This window comes from Mytilus galloprovincialis, chromosome 1 (genome assembly GCF_965363235.1).
Source record: "Mytilus galloprovincialis chromosome 1, xbMytGall1.hap1.1, whole genome shotgun sequence".
Lineage (NCBI taxonomy): Eukaryota > Metazoa > Mollusca > Bivalvia > Mytilida > Mytilidae > Mytilus > Mytilus galloprovincialis.
In genome coordinates, this window is record NC_134838.1 from 9,387,539 (window position 1) to 9,404,004 (window position 16,466).

Consider the following 16,466-nt stretch of genomic DNA (forward strand, 5'->3'; position numbering starts at 1 on the left):
GTTGTTTTTATTCTGTGGTTAGCATGTCGAAATGTACTATTGTATTGTTTATTTGTGCATTTTTCTGTCCTGAATTTTTCTTGCATTTATTTATTCTGTATTCCTGTCATGTACATGGTGTCATTTGAGTGTTATATTTAACATCACAATTTACAAGTTCGGCTAAACAAGGTTCAACCCAACAATTTTTTCTTAAAATGTCCTGTACCAAATGAGGAAAAATGCCAGTTATTGTTTTATAATTCGTTTCTGTGAGTGTTGCATTTTCGTTTGTTTTTTGTTCACTTCAGTGGTTCTGTTCTTTTCCTTGGTTCATAATTGGAACCCGGATTTGTTTTTGTCTCAATCGATTTATGACTTTCGAACAGCGGTATTCTAATGTTGCCTTTATTTATGGTCACATAAAGATCATCATTACAAAGGACACTCAATTTCAGTATGATCCAAGCACATTGCCTTGTTTTCTGGCACAAATACATTTATTATACCTTGAGGTCAAATTTGAACTTCACAGGAAGATCATCATGGTACATAACACTCTACCTCATGATGATACTTCAAAATACAAAATATTTAAGCCCTAGGTCACAAGACCAAAAAGCTATGCCCCAAATATACTATCAGAATGAAACTTGCTCTTATTTATTGAGGGTGGTGGTATTATATAAAATTTAAAATGAAAAAAAAATTGGTGTTAAAAATTTGATAAATTTTTGAATGAATAACAGACTGATATAGCGCTATAAATGGTTAGTTTAAAATAAGAAAAAAATCAAATACTTTGCACACCATTTTTTCAATTTTGAAGGCCGAATCTTAGACCCTTAATTCAGACAAAAATTTAAATCGAGTAAAACAAAACTTACAAGTAAAGGGTATAAGTGAACTAAAATTCGCCTCAGTTATCACTATAAACTATGCTATTGTCAATTTGGAATTAAATTCAACATATATATACCCCTGTACCCATATTTCTGAAACTTCCAAATTTGACAATACTAGCATGTAAAACATGTCATATTCAAGTTTCTAAATCTTTTAAACGTATGGTTAAAATCCTATGAAATTATAAGATGTTTAGCTTCGCCTATTCTATAAGTCAGGAAAATGGCCATTGTTATATTATAGTTCGTTTCTGTGTGTGTTGCATTTTAGTGTTGTGTCGTTGTTCTATTATATTTGATATGTTTCACTCAGATTTAGTTTGTAACCCGGATCTGTTTTTTTCTCAATATATTTACGAATTTCGAACAGCGGTGTACTTCGGGTGTTGTCTACATTATGGTCTGGTTGTTGTCGCTTTGAAACATTGCCCATTTCCTTTCTTAAGTTTGCTGTTGCCTTTATCTATTAATGCTGAGCTTTTCTCATCACTTGGCGTCCGTCGTCGTTAACTTTTACAAAAATCTTCTCCCCTGAAACTAACAGGCCAAATTGAACCAAACTTGGCCATAATCACTATTGGGGTATGTAGTTTAAAAAAGTTTCCGAAGACCCGGCCAACCAACATAGATGGCCGCCATGGCTAAAAATAGAACATAGGGGTACAATGTAGATTTTGCTTTAAATCTCTGAAACCAAAGCTTTTAGAACAAATCTGACATGTGTAAAATTGTGAATCAGGCCAACATCTGTCTGTCCTTAATTTTTCAGACGAATTAGACAACCCGCTGTTTGGTTTCTGCCTCTGAATTGGTAATTTTGAGGAAATTCTGCAGTTTTTGGTTATAACTCTTGAATTTTATTATAGATAGAAATAAACTGTTAACAGCTAAAATTGTTCAGCAAAGTAAGATCTACAAACAAGTCAACATGACCAAAACGGTCAATTGACACCTTTAGGAGTTATTGTCCTTTATAGTAAATTTTTAACAACTGAGACAAAATTAACCAAACTTGTTCACAACTATTATTAGGGTATGGCCGTTGAACATAGGGGTAAAATGCAGTTTTTGGCTTATATCTCTGAAACTAAATCATTTAGAGCAAATTTGACGGAAATAAAAAAAAAAAAAGGTTATCAGGTAAAGCTATATGTGTCCTGAAATTTTCAGACGAATCAGACAAACTGTTGTTAGGTTGCTGCCTCTGAATTAGTAATTTTAAGGAAATTGTGTTGTTTTTGAATATTATTGTAGAGAAAGATAATTTGTAAACAGCAATTATGTTAAGCAAAGTAAGATCTACAAATAAGTCAACATTACCAAAATGGTCAATTGACCCCATAAAGAGTTAATGTCCTTCAAAGTCAAATTAAATATTTTTTTGTAAATTTTTGGGAATCTTTTACGAACGTCGTCTTCTGAAACAGTTGAGACAAGTTGACCCAAACTTTGCCACAATCAGCATGAGCTTTTTTTTTTACAAAAGTGTCCGAAGACCCTTCCTTCCTGCCTACCAACAAAATAGAAAATAGGGGGAGAAATGCAGTTTTTGACTTGTATTTCTGGAACTAGAGCAAACGTATAACGGTTGCGTTATTCCATTCATCAATTGTAAATAAAAATATCATGTGTCAGACACAGGCTCCTTGGAGCCTCTAGTACAAAAAGAGGGACGAAAGATACAAGAGAGACAGTCAAACTCATCAATCGAAAATAGACTGACAACGCAATGGCTAAAAATGAAAGAGACAAACAAACAATAGTACACATGACACAACATAGAAAACTAAAGAATAAGCAACACAAACCAACACCAAAAACTAGGGGTGATCTCAGGTGCACCGGACGGGGTAAGCAGATCCTGCTCCACATGTGGCACCCGTAGTGCAACTATCTCGTAAAACAGAAACATAATCTGACCATACATACTGATATATAACACGTAGTCTAATAATGATTATTTGAAGATATATTTTTTATCACATAATTAGGTCTTTCAACTTTTCGTGCTTTTCTTCTGATTATTATTTTTTTTTTCTTCTGCCGTCTGAGATGCTTTTTTGTCTTACAACATATCGAATGGATTTTTGGCCAATGATGTTGTACAGTAATGGGAGTTTCAAAACTCACCCCACTGACCGAACACTTATTCATATAGGAGTTATCTCCCTGCGTCCCCTTTTTCTTGTTATCGCTATATCTCTAAAACTGTTTTCACCAAATTGTTCGTCTACTCTTAAGAATGATTTGGTTAATTTTGACTTGAGTGATCGGAAGACATCTTATGGGAGTTATTTCCCTTAGAAAATTTAAGATTCCCTTAGAAAATTTAAGATAGGCGATATGTTGGATCAATTCAAACGTTATAAGTGGTAGAGGTCTACAGTCTTTTGATATGAAGTCCTTGGTCCATTTGAAGGAAATTGAGGTCAAGGTCAAAGGTCAAGGTCTTGTACAAAGAGGCAAATTATGTAATTTTGGCTCCATTTAAAGAGTTAAATGTGTGTTTGAATGCCAACCAACCAACCAATCAATCAATCCATCAGTCCATTCATGTTTCCGTCTCATGTGTTTAATATGGGGTCCCAAGATCTTCATTGTTTCTTTTTCGCTCGTTTCAAGAGACCCTATCCAACGTGTTTAATCATTCAATTTACCAACCAATCAATGCATTTTTCCGTCTCGTGTGTTTAATACGGGGTCCAAGATCACATTTGTTTCTTTTTCGCCTGTTTCAAGAGACCCTATCCCACGTGTTTAATTGATCAACCAACCAACCAACCAATTAATCAACCAATAAACCAACCAATCGTTCAATCAATCAACCAACTTATCAATCATTGCATGCATGTTTCCGTGTGTTTAATACGGGGTCCAAGGTCTCATTTGGTTTTTTTTTTTCCCGCTTGTTTCAAGAGACCCTATCCCAAGTGTTTAATTTATAAACCAACCAACCAACCAATCAATCAACCAATCAATATGTATGACAGTTTATTTATGACAGTATATTTAAATCAATATGGAAGGAAAAAACTCTCAATTATTCAAGAAGAATTGAATTTTAATATTGTTCTTACATCTCTTCCGCGTCACGTGATATCTCCTCAATCTGGCGCGAGTCGCGCGCTGGACCTGAAATAAAATAAAAACTTTCCAAACTAAACATGAAACTTCTCCGGTAAAACAATACTGTAGACCCCTTACACAAACAAACACACACACACACACATCAATCAATCATGTTTCAGAGAGGGGGGAGAAAGACCGTTTACAATTGCTTTTTTAAAGCAATTGATTTATATTTTTGAAGAAGTATTATTCTGTACAGTTTGTAAAAATCCCAAAATCATTATCATATCACAACAGGGAGTAAATTGATAATGAACTTATGTAAATACACAGATACTTTTGCATAGGTACTATTTCAGTACCAAAAATATGTTGTACTGGAAATCTACTTTTAATATTCAGTACTATTTTGTTACTTTAAAATTATTGTAATATTTAGGTACCTTTATTTTACAATACTTGATTTGTAATTGAAAATTAAGTACTACAGATTTTTGGTAACATCGTTAGATTTTCAGCATTTTAAATGTTTGTCTATTTCAAATCTTTGTTTTTTAAAGCAATTGATTTATATTTTTGAAGAAGTATTATTCTGTACAGTTTGTAAAAATCCCAAAATCATTATCATATCACAACAGGGAGTAAATTGATAATGAACTTATGTAAATACACATTTACTTTTGCATAGGTACTATTTCAGTACCAAAAATATGTTGTACTGGAAATCTACTTTTAATATTCAGTACTATTTTGTTACTTTAAAATTATTGTAATATTTAGGTACCTTTATTTTACAATACTTGATTTGTAATTGAAAATTAAGTACTACAGATTTTTGGTAACATCGTTAGATTTTCAGCATTTTGAATGTTTGTCTATTTCAAATCTTTTATAGTTATGATGTTCAGACATGGAATACTGTGATCATTGTAGGTATTATTTATGTACCAATATTTTATGTACGAATGAAGTACATTAAAACATAGCTACATAAATCTTACAATAATTTTAAAGTAAAGAAATAGTACTTAACATTAAAAGTAAAATTTCAGTACTACAGCTTCTAAGTACAAACATAATTATTACCTATGCAAAAGTAGCAGTGAATAAACACATGGTAATTAATATAAAAAAGAGGCATTTAGGAGGGGCTAATATGTCAATCATCTGTTGATATTAGTGTCCAGATATTAATCTCTGACCACAAGATACATAGTGTGGTCTTATCTCATTGTATCATGTGTATTGCAACAAAAGTAATTGATATAACATGGAACATGGAAGTAAACAGAGAAAAGGGAAAAAATACGAAAAAGAGAAAATCTAAATAGAAAAAATTTAACCAAAATGAACAAAAGTGTAAAGCATGTGTTCGAATCCCGGCGAGGGAAGAACAAAAAATTAGCGAAAGTAAATGTACAGATCTAACATTGTTGGGTTGATGTTTAGACGAGTTGTATAACTTCTGCAAGCTCTTAAATATCGAATAAGTTGGGAAATATATATCCCATATGAAGGTAAAGACTCATCAGTGACGCTCAGATCAAAGTAGTTATAAATCCAAACAAGTACAAAGTTGAAGAGCATTGAGGATCCAAAATTCCAAAAAAGCATTGAGGATCCAAAATTCAAAAAAATTGTGCCGAATTATGACTCTCGAACAGCGGTATACTACTGTTGCCTTTATTTAATCACCTCTGTCTCAGCAACATTCTTTAAGTGTAAGTGCGGACAGAAAACCGACCGTTATCAAAGAAAAAACATCTCTTGAAAATTATCCAATCGTATAAGCTGAATCGTAGGAAGGCGTTAAACTAAAAATAAAAAATAGCCTTTCTAGTAGGCATAATTATTTGAACGAGTGCGACCTCTGACAATTGTTTATTTGGAGTTCTCCAGTAATTTTGTGATTTTACTTTTTATTTCATTCACGTTTTCAAGATACTACTGATTGAAATTTGTATTTAGAAATTTAATTTTTATCGTTTATACTTGATTTTTAATCATTCTAGTATCCAGTAGTTGCAAGTGTTCTTTAAAACATCCGAAGAGGAACGACATTTTCCTTTCAAATCTTCGATACTTATAGTGGTGAAATTTTAGACCCCGAGTGTATAATTAATGCTGTATTTTTTGTCTGATAAGACATGATTTATCACATACTTTTCACTTCCTCCTGTGAAGTAGATTTGTCAGAGGACATCCCTCTTTTTTTTTAATTTACATTGAAGTTCAATAATTTTGTAAATACCCTTTTCAAACGAATTTGGCTATTAATTGTGTAAACGAAATCCTCTTTATATTAAATAGCTCCCATCATTGACCTCAATGGCAAGAGCAGTATATACATCTGGAGGCTACATACTCCATAATGATTGAATTCAATGAGGAAATAAATTTTTTGCTGACGGCAAATTTCTTGACGCTGTAAACACTAAATTTGTTTGCTCACCGGTTGATAATATGGAAAGGCCGTCATTACCTTAGCTGTGTTTGGCAAAACTTTTAGGATTTTTTTGTCCTCAATGCTCGGCACTGGGTTCATGACTGAAGGTTGCAAAATAGAAAATATTTCATGATTTCAGGTCCTAACATTTGTCGGAATTATTTCGGTAATCAAATATCAATATTAACTTTTTTTTATCTTACTTGTAGGCAAACAAAATTTAGTGTGCTCATTTATACACTATGCCAACTTCATCTGTGTATGGAATATACATTTCCCAACTTATTCTGTATTCAAGAGCGTGCAGTTCATACTCAAGACTTTGTAAAACGTCACCAGTGTTTGATCAGAGAGTAGACGATCACGGGGCATGTCAAAGAACGTCTCGTCCTATCTTGTAAAAGAGTTCATCGGAAGGTACCAACACCTTGTTGATAAATATTCCGTATCAACTTCACAAATAATACACGATGGTCTTGTATAGATTCTGGGTACTGACGTTGTTCATCATCTTACTAACGTGTTATACTATTCTTTTATTGATTAGTCTGTTTTTATCGATATATATTTTATGTGGCTCGGTACTTGTACATCCCGTCATTGTATTTTTGACTTTCCTCTTCGGTAATTTGTTTTATTTGTATGTCGTTTGGTGTTTCTTTGATACAGCCCGTTATTGTGCTATTGTACATTTTTCATTCTCTGCTTGATGTGCTGCTTTGTTACACATTTGTTTATTATAATAGTGAATAGGATTATTACACAATGTTCAACATTTTTGACTTTTTTACCTGTTTGACCTGTTCACAAATCGTTACTACTTTCATCCAAGTGAGAAGTTTAGCTAGCTATTAAATAAGGTTTAATCCATCATAATTTTTCAAGTGAATGTCTGTACCAAGTCAGGAATTTGACAGTTATTTAACCAATTGTTTGATGTGTTTATGCTTTTGATTTTGCCATTTGATGATTCCAAATTTTTATTAGAGTTCGGAAATTTTGTTATTTTACAGCTTTTGGTTATTTCCTTAATATTATTATAGATAGAGATAAACTGTAAGAAGCAATAATGTAAAGCAAAGTTAGATCTACAAATAAGTCAAGATGACCAAAATGGTCAAATGAGCCCTTAAGGAGTTAGTGTTGTTTTGTATAGTCAATTTTTAATAATTTTCATAAATTATGTCAATTTTTACAAAATATAAGAGATAAACTGTAAAAGAGGGACGAAAGATACCAAAGGGACAGTCAAACTCATAAATCTAAAATAAACTGACAACGCCATGGCTAAAAATGAAAAAGACAAACAGAAAAACAATAGTACACATGACACAACATAGAAAACTAAAGAATAAACAACACGAACCCACCAAAAAACTAGGGGTGATCGCAGGTGCTCCGGAAGGGTAAGCAGATCCTGCTTCACATGTGGCACCCGTCGTGTTGCTTATGTGATTACAAATCCGGTAAATCGTCTAATTCGGTAGGTCACATTCATGAAAGGGAAGGGGATTGTAGTTACGACGTAAGGAACATATCCGATATCATTTGTGAAACGGTTATTCCATAACGGTCAACCAACTCGTGATGGCGTCCGTAAAATTTACGAAGGGATGACTTCAACTTCACCATTTGGAACTCTTGGTTTAATAGCTTCCTTGTGAGCAGCAACCTTCTATCAAGAAAATCATGATAGGAAATGCAAGCACGGGAATATCGTATCAATTGGGAGATATATACCCCGTATGCAGGTGCTGCTGGAATGTTGCTACTTAGAAATGGAAAGTTCACAATTGGAAAGCTGAAATCATCTCTTTTGTCGTAAAGTTTTGTTTTCAGCCGACCCTCATTGTCAATTTCTAGATGTAAGTCAAAATATGAGGCCGACAGCAGTAATGTACAGCAAAGTTAGATCTACAAATAAGTCAAGATGACCAAAATGGTCAATTGAGCCCTTCAGGAGTTATTGTTTTTTATAATCAATTTTTAATAATTTTCATAAATTATGTAAATTTTTACAAAATATAAGAGTTAAACAGCAATAATGTACAGCAAAGTTAGATCTACAAATAAGTCAAGATGATAAAAATGGTCAATTGAGCCCTTAAGGTGTTATTGTTTTTTATAGTCAATTTTTAATAATTGTCATAAATTATGTAAATTTTTACAAAATATTTTCCACTGTAACTACTGGTTCATTATAGATAAAGATAATTTTAAGCAGCAATAATTGTCATCAAAATAAGATCTACAAACACATTACCATCACCAATACAAAATTTTGTCATGAATCCATCTTAGTCCTTTGTTTAATATACACATAAACCAAGGTGAGCGACACACGCTCTTTAGAGCCTTTAGTGGTTTTTTTTGTTTTTTTTAACACACATCGTTGTCAATAAAATGCAATTTTATGCGACTGTCAAAAAAGTGAGAAGTTTAAACCAGGTGCTGTCCACAATTTTCTACATAGAAAAATGCTTCTATCAAGTTGGAACTTGACAGTTGTTATCCATTCGTTTGAGCTTTTGGTTTTGTCATTTGATTAGGGACTTTTCATCGGAATACAGTATTTTTGTGATTTTACTCCTGTTGTAGGTATGTAAATTAAATGTCATCAAAGTAAGGTATTAATTAATTCTGAAAAACATCAAGTTAAGAAAACCTCCATTTCTTTTTACCGCCTAATTTCATGATGTTAGTTAAATTATTTTTCAATTTGATGTAACTACCTCATTTTTCTTTTTAGTTGATTTTTTATATTCAACCTATTTATTATGATTTAAAGACATATTGTGCATTAAAACTTACCTTACGAAATAAATTGCAGACACTTGATAGTATGACTAAGTTGTTATTATGGTGACTTAGGTAATTACACAATGTTGATTGCTGTACCCCTGTATTTGATACCAAGTCAGGAATAGAGTTTTTATTCATTCCTTTGATGTGTGTGAGCTTTGGATTTTGCAATTTGTTTCGGGACTTTACAATCGAGAACTTGAATTACACAGTTAAAATCTATATATCAAATAACCTCAAGAATTCAGTTTTGATAACCCCAAGAATTCATTTTTTGTAGAAATAGAATTTTATTTTGGAACTGAATGTGGACCAATTAAAAAAACGTGACCAATTTCAAAAATCAAAGGACACAGTTTGATTCAGCACATTAAATAACCACAAGAAATCAAGACTGAATTTTAATAACACAAATTATTGGTCAAGAAATAAGTAATTACAGCAAAGTATTATTAAAGTAGTTTTTGAACCTTTTCTCTAAAAAGTTAGGACCATAACCTCCAATACAATCCCAAACGTCCCTTTTGGTATAGAACGTTGTAGTACAATTCTATTGAGATCCATACAAAAAAAAGAGTAAAATCACAAAAATACTGAACTCCAAGGAAAATTCAAAACGGAAAGTCGCTAATCAAATGTCAAAATCAAATGATAAAACAAATCACACGAATAAACAACTGTCATATTCCTGACTTGGTACAGGCATTTTCAAATGTAGAAAATGGTTGATTGAACCTGGTTTTAGAACGCTACATCTCTCATTTAATTTTTCTGAAAACTAAATGTCTTCGGACGACGACGAGGCTGACAGCGTTATAAGAACGCAAAATCGTTTCGGTCGTATAAAAAGGTAGCGCTTCATCTGTATGAATTTTCAGAACTAGAATGATAAATGTATATACCCTCTTATTTATAAAGAAAAATTATCGACATGTTGATGTCTTTAGTTGTCGTGTATACCACACATTCCCTTTATTCCTATACGAAGCATTTTTAAAGTACATCATCCTGAACATGCATGAAATATTTACCACTGAACATCAATCAATCCCTTAAACTACGCGTAGCTCATATTTGGCAGTAAAAGAGTGTGCCGCTACTTCGGATTTTGACGAAAATACTAGTCTTATTCGTCTACATCATGGAATTTATAATCAAAATTATAAAAATCAATATAATCAAATATCAGTTTCCAGGAAAAGAGTTGTCAGTAAAGTACGATGTATGTAGACAGGACCGAGGATCAGGTCGCCGGAACAGTAGTTCATCAGGGGTTGGCACCGCAATTGCTCAGCTCACTGGGAACATATAAGATTATGACCTTCGTGTTTCACATTGTCCAATATGTCACAGTGATGAGAAAGCCAAAATAGACGCAAAACCTCAAAAATGTCAAAAGAATTGAACAAAATTGGCAAAGCCATGCATGAAATCGTCACCATGCGCATCTCTAATGGAAAAAAACTCATCTGTTTAGCATAAAATCAAATATCAGTTTCCAGGAAACAACTTGTCAGTAAAGTAAGATATATGTAGACAGGACCGAGAATCAGGTCGCCGGAACAATAGTTAATTTGGCGTTGGAACAGCAATTGTTCAACCCACTGGGAAAATATCAGATTATGACCTTCATGTCTCACATTGTGCAATATGTCACAGTGATGAGGATAAAAATAAAAAGACGCAAAACTGTTATAAGAATTAGCCAAAAGCGCCAAAGCCATGCATGGAATCGTCACTAGGAGCATAATGAAAAATATTGAAAAAGTGTTTAGGATTCCTGTTGCAGTGCTCAACAGGACGACGATGCAGGATAAAAGCAACAATGGACCTTTAGGTAAAAAGAAGGTGGCTGATATTATAGAATATTATAAAATCTGTTTTACATATGCAAACAAAATACATACAATGAAACTAAGCTCAAAGAAACATTGACAGCAATAGTTTCACATTCATTCGGTCATCATGTCACAAAAATTGAAAACGTAGCAATTGGTGCAAAGTATGGAAAATATTTTTTTTAAATATCTCCCTCATGGTAAACCGCCAATGGATGATGATTGACAACAAGACGTCCAAACCATATTTGACACAGTAGCGAATAATGCTGAACGGATAGCCCCGGCTGGATCCACAAAGGATGTTGAAACTACAAACAATAGTTATGCATCGAAAGCACCTAAACGGTTTTGGTTTCAGTAAAAGTGAAAATCTGAAAACGACGGTAAGTGCTGTAGGGTTGCAATAAAAACATAGGATATTTGATATTACATGCATAAATACACAAGCGAACCTTTTACCTGATGAAATCTTAAATAACCATACTCTCAGCAACCTGTGGAAAAAAGGAGGCGTTTTGAAAGGAAGAAATTTAGAATCAAATTGATAGTCAGAAAAAATCGAGAGTGTTTCATATAATCGGGATTGCCTCTTAGTTTAGTAACTGAAGTTATAGAGATACCAGGAATGAAACAGCTTATAATCATTACTGCACTACTGCCCTTTTACATCTTTTACTGGTATTTGAATACTTTTTGACTTTGAAACATCGTTGTAATCAGATTCCGAAATTTGATAAAAGCTGCGCTAAACAAATGCAGCCTCGGGTGATACGTTAGATACTTATATTTAAAGTAACCAATAGCGCCGTGTTCAAATGCCGTTACTGGTTTAACAGCAAATGGAAATGTCCCTTTAAATGAAGGAAAGCCTGTTCATGCCGTTACTGCTGAAGCAGCTTTCCAGAGTTTTCTATTTTAGTTAACATAATAGACTGGTCATGCTTGTTGCACATAATTGCGAATTATTTGATGCAAGGCGGCTAATTAATAACATGTTAAAATTAACATGCTAATCAGCTTTCGGGAAATGCATTTAACGTTACGCACGCTGTTCCTACAACCCCTAGGATTTGTAACACAATCTTCGATATTTCCTCCGCAAAACAAAATAAAAATGTTAGCAAACACGAACCACTATTAAAACAAATTCAATATATATATTTTAAAGCTCTTGATCATATACTAAGTAATATCTAGTATATTTGAGGATTAAAATAACAAAGCTATGTGAAAAAAACGGATGTCCAACGTTACATTTATGAAAAACTGTTTTGGCTCTTATGTATAGTGATCATATTTCTTATTCTCTGATCTTCCGGAAACTTGGCAGGAACAACGGTATGTGTAGGTTCTTTGTGGCGTTAAAACCGTTATTTTGCCAAATTTCATTTGACTCGTTGGCCGCATATTAAGCAGGAATAAGAAAAATGTCCAACGACGTTTTTCGGTAACTTAACGACTGAAGGTGAATTTTATAAGTAGATATAGCGAAAAACGAATAAAAAGAGTAAGACAATAATAACATCTACCAAAAGTACAAATATTTGTCTCATTGTTCGTGAGTTCAAATATTGCAGATTTTATAAAATCTTCTCTACACAGTCGTTTTTCAAGCGGTAGCCATTTTGTCCAAGTTGATATTTCATTTTTCAAAGCAGTTAACGCGTATTTTTTAACTGATATTTCAATAAGTTATTTAAAATTGATCAAAACAAAAGTTAGATACACGAAGAGTACAAAATGCCAAAATTCTTTTCTTATAAACTACATATTTGGGTCTTAAAGGAATAAATTTTTTCAACACATTACAAAACGGTAGCCATTTTGTCCAAACGTCGAAAAACGTCGAAAAATCCGAAAAACGCTAATTTCCGACGTTACATGTCCTAAAGTTTCAATTAAATGTTCATGATAATTAAAACAAATCGTTAATTGAAATTAGGAAAAAGATGTTGATGGCTGCAGAAAAAAAAAAAAGAATAGTGCATGTTGCTACATGTATAGACTCCGGCCGGGACATAGATTCGACACAGGTTAAATTTTGCAATTTTTATTGATCGTTTATAGCTTTTATCGATTTATTTAAAAGAATCGTGAAAAGGGAAATTAAATCTCATTACATGAACTTCGTTCAACTTTTGCAAAGACAAATTGGAAACACCAAGACAATCCTCTAAATGTAAAATGCGAATTTTAATTTATTTTGCGGAAGGACTACGAAATAGATAATTTTAAGTCGTCACTTCAGTAAGGTGCATTCACCAATTATATTAAAAGACTTAATACAAGTCCACGGAATGTTTTACTTCGCAATTTGTCCTGCTATTCATGTTATAACTAAAAGTAATTCCTGTACTACATGTACTAGCGAAGCCGGAACTTTTCGTCAATATTAACTTGTGCATGAAATTGAGGTAATTGAAAGACAAATCCAAAACAGCGACGAAAACCGTTTCATTGAATTAATAAAACCCGGGATTATATTAGCCGTTTTTACGGACAATTCAGGAGTAGATTACTATATTTTAAAATGTATATCAGAAGTTATAAACAATTTAAGCAAGCAACCGTTTAGAAGACTTGGAAAATAATTCTCAAGCCAAGATTCAAGAAATTGAAGGGGTGTATTTCGACAAATTATGTGCCAAAAAAAATACAATTCTATTCAAATTAATCAAGGTTAAAAATGTTTCGATTTACTTGCAGAGTGTCAGATATATTTGTATTGGGGTTGAATTAAGATATAGAAATTTTACAATAACAGATGATATGCACCATGAAAGTTAAACATCCTATGATAAAAGTTTTGCACATTATTTATGGAAACCGTATACATGTACTTCCGTCCAATTTTTCCTTCCTACATTACTTGCGACAGTAAGCACTGCATTTTTAGGTGAAATAACTTAAAAGGTAAACATTATAAAATCGATTTCCACAACTTGAGGTAATTTATGATAAAATGATATCACAAAAAGAACAGAATCAGAATCAACCAACAACATATAAAAAAACCGAATAAAACTTGCAAAAATTAATCAATTGAAAGTCAAAAACCCTCTTTGACGCCGCATTTTTAGTGTAACGTCGTGTTGTAGGAACATCGTGCACAACGTTTTTCTGGATTCACAGATACGCTTTCGCTTTTCCGGTAAAAATTCCCAGGTACAGTCAGCTGAAACTATTTGGGCAATATAAAAAGTATAATCACAAAAATTCTGAACTCACAGTAGAATCCAATCGGAAAGTCCAGAATCACATGGCAAAATCAAATGACAAAACACATAAAAAACGAATGGACAAGAATGCCGTTGATTATATCGATTCCTTACATAAGTTTATGACTTTTACCAACGCAGAGGAACAAGATTTACAATTGAATTTTCTTTTAGCGTTGAATCGTCGATTGCTGAAAACATGAAATATAAAGGATGATGCTGAGAAATTTTGGAAATCTTGCTAAGGGAAAAGATGGCTGTAAGATGTGTCCAATCCTGTGATAAGAATTGCATCTGGATCGAGATTTAAATACAAAAGGCTTCATGGGTTGACTCGATTTATTGTCTCTATAAAGACAAATTGCTTCACCCCGTGTTAGGAAAACAGCGGTTATATAGTTATATAGAATTTATTAAGAATCCACAAATAGTTCATTCCACTACGCGATTGAACAATTTTGACGTTTATGGTTCAACGTATTTTCTAATTCCTAATACAAATATATCATAATGACATATAATAGAACAATATCATACGGACGGGATCTTTTAAAGTACAGAGTCACGTTACAATAACCAAAGAACCAAAAAGACACTAAGTCGCATATACAAAACACACCAGCAAAAAATGAAAGATAATACAAACACATTGACGGGATGTTAAAGTACCGATCCACGTTAAATGGATATCACAGAAAACAATCCAACAGTAAAAGTAATATTAAAAATAGAACAAAGACGAATGAAAAAACAGTATTACATGTTGTTAAGATGATACACAATATCAGTACACAGAATATATACATCAAGGCCATCATGTATTATCTGTGAAGTTGGTCTATTGCTACTTAGGTGGGGGAAATTTACGATTTCAAAATTAAAATCGTCTCGTTTGTCATAGATTCTGGTACTGAGATGACTGTCTAAGTCAAATTTAAGATATAAGACAAATGAAAGAACAATATTACACGTTGTTAAGATGATAAACAATATCAGTACTGATAATCTATACATCAAGACCATCATGTATTATTTGTGAAGTTGATACGGAATATTTATCAACAAGGTCTTGGTACCTTCCGATGAACTTTTTTAGAAAAAGGACGAGACGTTCCTTGACATACCCCTGGTTCGTTCATCAACTTTCTAGTCAAGACACTGATGACGTTTTACAAAGTCTGTAGGAGCTGCAAGCTCTTGAATATCGAATAAGTTGGGGAATGTATATCCCACATTTCAAAATTAAAATCGTCTCGTTTGTCATAGATTCTGGTACTGAGATGACTGTGTAAGTCAGATTCGAGATATAAGTCTGAAAATGAATCAGAGGAAGCCATTACTTTTGTTTTGTATTAAAAGTCAGGAATATGACAGTTCATGTCCATTCGTTTTTGATTCGTTTTGTTATTTGATTTTGCCATGTGATTATGGACTTTCCTAATTGATTTTCCTGTAAGTTCAGTATTTTTGTGATTTTACTTTTTTCTTTAATTACTAGTTCTGGGGTATATATTAATGGAACCCAATCAGAAAAGTTCGGATTGTTTATGGAAAGAACATCATCAATATATCTGAAAGTGAAATTAAATAATCTGGCTTATTTGATCCTCTTGTTTTTGACAAGTGTCTGAGGGAACTCCGATTCATATGAGAATAAGAAGAGGCGCACATTTTGTTCCAATAGGAATGCCGACAATTTGTTGGAAAAGTCTACCTCCAAACTCAACAAATATGTTGTCGATAAGAATCTCCAGCATACTGATCACTTGTTCTTCTGTGTAGCTTAATTTAACTTTTTGTTTGTCACTATTAACGAAATATGCCTTATGATATCACAAAGTAATAAATTTATAGCGTATGCTACCATTTTAATGTTGAAAGGTTAAGCTCGATAACATTGATTAGTCTGAACTCAATTTGAGTCTCGGAGACGTACTTAACGTGAGTGTGCATTAGTAACAACCAAAAATACAGATAACGATAGTAAATTTTTTTATTATAAAAACAGTATAGCAAAAAATACAAAATAACATTCAAAAATACACTGGTGAGGAGATGTGCTGCTGCTTGTTGATGTATCTACAGACGTAGATTGCTGCCTTGGTCCGTTTCTGTGTGTGTTAGTTACATTGTAGTGTTGTGTCGTTGTTCTCCTCTTATATTTATGCGTTTCCCTCAGTTTTAGTTTATTACCCCGATTTTGTTT